Source organism: Camelus ferus, chromosome 9, assembly GCF_009834535.1.
Source record: "Camelus ferus isolate YT-003-E chromosome 9, BCGSAC_Cfer_1.0, whole genome shotgun sequence".
In the NCBI taxonomy this organism is placed as follows: domain Eukaryota; kingdom Metazoa; phylum Chordata; class Mammalia; order Artiodactyla; family Camelidae; genus Camelus; species Camelus ferus.
The window spans coordinates 13,147,075-13,152,405 of NC_045704.1; the positions used below are offsets into that span (position 1 = coordinate 13,147,075).

General features: G+C 31.8%; 1 non-coding gene across 1 annotated transcript; it reads left to right on the top strand.

Annotated features, from left to right (window-relative positions):
• The first annotated feature begins 2,751 nt into the window (after positions 1-2,751).
• LOC116666166 lies at positions 2,752-2,858 on the top strand. The gene has a single exon (XR_004323011.1). It is a non-coding gene; the product is annotated as a U6 spliceosomal RNA (small nuclear RNA).
• Positions 2,859-5,331: the final 2,473 nt, after the last annotated feature.

Sequence of the window (5,331 nt, forward strand, 5' to 3'; positions counted from 1 at the left end):
CTTTTCCTGTGCTTACTGATCATTTCTATATCTTCTTTAGAAAAATGTTTCTTCAGGTCCTTTGTCCATTTCTGAATCAGGTTGTGGAATTTTCTATATATTCTGAGTATTAATTCCTTATCAGACATATGATTTTGCAAATATTTTCTCTTACTATTTGGGTTACTTTTTTACTTTTTTATGTGAGTTTGGTATTTTTAGCAGAATATTCTTTTGGTATTACAATTTTAATACACAAATTTAAAAATTTTTCATGGAGTCCAATTTGTCTCTCTAAATATTTTTTACCTGTGCCGTTGGTGTCATATCCAAGAAATTGCTACCAAATGCAGTGTCATTCAGATTTTGCCCTATATTTTCTTCTAATAGTTCTATGGTTTTAGGTCTTACATTTAGGACTTTGATCCATTTTGAATTAATTTTTGCATATGGTGTTAAGTAAAGGTCCAACTTCACTCTCTTTTTTTTTTTTAGGTTTATTTATTTATTTTTAATGGAGGTATTTTTAATTGAAACTGGGACCTCATCCATGCTAAGCATGCACTCTGCCACTGAGCTATACCCATCCCCACCCCCGGCCAACTTCCTTCTTTTGCATGTGAATATCATTTTCCTAGCACCATTTGTTGAAAATACTAGTCTTTCCCCATTGAATGATCTTGGCTCCTTTGTCAAAAATCATTTGACCATATATGCAAGGGTTTATTTCTGGATTCTCCATTCTGTTCCACTGGTTTATATATCTTTCTTTATGCCAGTGTCACACATTTTGATTACTGTAGCTTTGTAGTAAGTTTTGAAATCAGGAAGTTTGAGTCCTCCAGCCTTGTTCTTCTTTTTCAAGATTGTTTTGGCTACTAAGGGCCCCTTGAGATTCCATATGAACTTTAGGATGGGTTTTTCTATTTTTATTAAAAAAATTAGGATTTTGAAAGGGATTGCATTGAATCTGTAGATTGCTTTGGATAGTACTGACATCCTAACAATATTAAATCTTCCAATTCATAAACATGGGATGTGCTTTCATTTATTTATGTCTTCTTTTATTCCTGTAAGCAATATTTTATAGTTTTCATTGTACAAGTCTCTAACCTCTTGGTTAATTCCTAAGTATTTTATTCTTTTTGATGTTATTATAAAAGGAATTGTTTTTGTAATTTCCTTTTCTGATTGTTCATTGCTAGTATATGGAAATACAACTGATTTTTATTTATTGATTTCTTATCCTGCTACTTTGCTGAATTCATTTATTAGTTCTAACAGAATTTAACAGTTTTTGAGTAGAATCTTTAGTTTTCTATATATATTAGAATATTAGATTATATATAGATATCTATTATCATAGTTAATTTTGCTTCTTCCTTAAAGTTATGTGCCTTTTATTTCTTTTTCTTGCCTAATTGCTCTGGCTAGAACTTCAAGTACCATGTTGAATAGAAGTGGTGAAAGCAGACATCTTTGCCTTGTTCCTGATCTTAGAGGGAAAACTTTCAGTCTTTCACCATTAAGTATGGTGTTTGCTGTGGTTTTTATTATGTTGAGATAGTTTCTTTCTATTCCTAGTTTGTTGAATGTTTTTATAATGAAAGGATGTTGAATTTTGTTAAGTGTTTTTTGTGCATCTATTGAGATGATGATACAATTTTTATCTTTCATTCTGCTAATGTGGTATACTACATTGATCAGTTCTCATATGTTGAGTCATCCTTGTGTTCCAGGAATAAATACCACTTTGTCATGATGTATTATCCTTTTAACATGCTGCTGAATTCAGTTTGCTAGTGTTTTGTTGAGGTTTTTGCATCTATGTTCATAGTCTATAGTTTTCTTTTCTTATAGTGTCTTTGTCTGGCTTTGGTATCAGTGTAATGCTGGCCTCATAAAATGATTTAGGGGGTGTTTCCTCCTCTTCAGTTTTTGGGAAAAGTTTGAGGAGGATGGATATTAGTCTTTAAGTGTTTGGCATATTTCACCAGTGAAGCCATCAGGTCCAAGGCTTTTCTTCACTGGGAGATTTTTATTACTGATTCAATTTCCTTACTAATTATGTCAGGTTTTCTACTTCTTTGTGATTTAGTCTTGGTAGGTTTTGTGCTTCTAGGAATTTGTCCATTTCATCTAGGCTATCCAGTTTGTTTGTATATAACTTTTCATAGTACTCTTTTATAATCCTATATTTTCATAGAATAGGTAGTAATTCCTTACTCTTATTTCTGATTTTGGTAATTTGAGTTGTCTTTCTTTTTTTCTTAGTTCATCTGGCTAAAGATTTGTGAATTTTATTGATCTTTTCAAAGAACCAGTTTTTGGTTTCATTGATTTTCTCTATTCTTTTTCTGTTCTCTGTGTCATTTATCTCTGCTCTGATCTTTAGTGTTTCCTTCCTTCTGCTACCTTTGAGTTTAGTTTGTTCCTTAAGTGAAAGTGGTAAGGTTAGGTTGTTCATCTGAGACTTTTTTGTGTTTTTAATGTAAACATTTATAGCTACAAATGTCCCCCTTAGTACTACTTTTGCAGTATCCCATAACTTTTGGTATGTTGTGTTTTCATGTTCATTTGTTTCTAAGAATTTTGTAATTTCCCTTGTGATTTTTTCTTTGATCCATTCATTGTTTAAGAGTGTATTGTTTAATTTCCACAGTTTTATTAATTTTCCAGTTTTACTTCTGTTACTGATACCTAACTTCATCCTTTTGTGGTCAGAGAAGATACTTTTTTATGATATCTGCCTTTTAAAATCTATTGAAGCTTGTGCTCACTTCAGCAGCACATATACTAAAATTGGAATGATTCAGAGAGGATTAGCATGGCCTCTGTGCAAGGATGACATGCAAATTTGTGAAACATTCCATATTTTTGCCTAGTAAAAATAAATAAATAAATAAATAAAATCTATTGAAACTTAATTTGTGGCCTAACATATTCTCTATACTGGAAAATGTTTCATGTGCACTTGAGAAGAATGTGTATGCTATTGTTGTTAGGTAGAGTGTCGTGTATATATCTGTTAGACCTAGTTGGTTTATTATGTTAAGTTCTCTGTTTCCAGATGCATTTTTGTTGTTGTTGTTGTACCCATTACTGAGAGCAGGGTGTAGAAGTCTCTATTTGTTGTTGTAGGACTATTTCCCCTTTCAATTCTGTTCATTTTTGCTTCATGTACTTTGATGGTCTGTTATTAGGTGTGTAAATTCTTATAATTGTTTTCTTTTTTGCTCTATTGAACCTTTTGTTAATGTCCTCCTTTGTCTCTTTTAAACTTTTTCAACTTAAAGTCTATTTTGTCTAATATTAACATAGCCACCCCTGCTTTCTTTTGGCTACTATTTGCATGGAATATCTTTTTCTATCCTTTCACTTTCAGTCTATTTATATCTTTGGATTTAAAGTGAGTCTCTTCTCACAGACATAGAAAACAAACTTATGGTTACCAGGGGGAAAGGGGGAAGGAAGGGATAAACTGGGAGTTTGGGATTGGCTGATACAAACTACTATGTACAGAATAGATAAACAACAAGGTCCTACTATACAGGACAGGGAACTATATTCAATGGCTTGTAGTAACCTGTAATGAAATAGAATATATATATGTGTGTATATATATTTATATTCATATATATTCATATTATATATATATGAATATATATGTTTGTGTGTGTTTTTATATATAAACTAAATCATTATGCTGTACACCAGAAACTAATACAACATTGTAAATCAAAAAATGAAAAGAAAAGGGAAAAAATGAGTCTCTTGTAGACAGCATGTAGTTGGACCATGTGTTTCTATCTGACAGTATCTGTCTTTTGATTAGAGAATTTAATCCATTTACATTTAAAGTAATTACTGATAAGGAGAGATTTACTTCTCTCATTTTGCTATTTGCTTTCTATATGCCTTACAGCTTTTTTTTTTTTTTTTTTTGGCCCCTTTTTTCCCTGCATTACTGTCTCCTTTGGTGTTCAGTTGATTTTTTTGTAGTGAAATGTTTAACTTCCTCTCTCATTTCACTTTCTGTGTATTCTATAGCTATTTTTTAAAAATTATGGTTACCATGGGGATTACATATAACAACTATGGGGATTACATATAACCTAAAGTTATAACACTCTAATTTGAATTCATACCAAATTAACTTCAATAATATACAAAAGCTCTGCTCCTTTACAGCTTCATCACCACCCCTTTAGGTTTATGATGTCACAAAATTACATCTTTATACATTGTATGCTCCAAAACACAAACTAATACTTCTTTTCAATGCACTAGTCTCTTAAATTATGTAGAAAACCAAATATAGAGTTATGAACAAAAGTTACTGTAATACTAGCTTTTAGACTCAAAATTATTTTTTTTTCAGTGTATTGGTTTCTTGAATTAGTCTTTTTCATGTAGAAAATAAAAAGTAGAGTTACAAACTGTTGTTACAACTAGCTTTTATAATTGCCCATGTATTCATACCTTATCAACATCTTTATTTCTTCATATGACTCAATTTAATATTTAGTGTCCTTTCATTTCACCCTGCAGGGCCCCTTGAACATTTCTTAGAGGGCAGTTCCTCAAATGGCTATAGCAGTCTTGAGCAGAAGAGCAAAGCTGGAGATACCACACTTCCTAATTTCAAATTATATTACAAAGCTATCATAATCAAAACAGTATTGTACTGGTGTAAGACAAGTAGGCCAGTGGAACAGAATAGAGAGCCCAGATATAAACCCACACATATCCAGTCAACCAACCTTAAAGAGCCAAGAATATACAATGGGGAAAGGATACTCTGTTCAATATATTCTTTTGGGAAAATAGGATATTCACATGCAAAAGAAAGAAATTGGACCCTTATAGCACACCATACACACACACAAAAAACCCCTCAATATTGATAAAAGACTTAAATGTAATACCTGAAACAGTAAAACTCCCAGAAAAGAACATATGTAAAGGCTCCCTGACATTGGTCTTAGTAATGATTTGGGGGAAGGGGGATATGACACCAAGAGCACAGGAACAAAAGCAAAATTTAACAACTGTGACAACATCAAATTAAAAACTTTCTGTACAATCAAAAAATGAAAAGGCATTCTATGGAAAAAGGCATTCTGTGGGAGAAAATATTTGCAAACCATATATCTATAAGGTATTAATATCCAAAATATATAAAGAAGTCATACAACTCAATGGCAAAAAAATAATAACCCAATTAACAAGTGGGCAAAGGTCCTAAATAGATACTTTCTTCAAAGAAGACATAGAGATGGACAACAGCTGTATGAAAAGGGGCTCAACATCACTAATCGTCAGGGAAATGCAAGTCAAAACCACAATGAG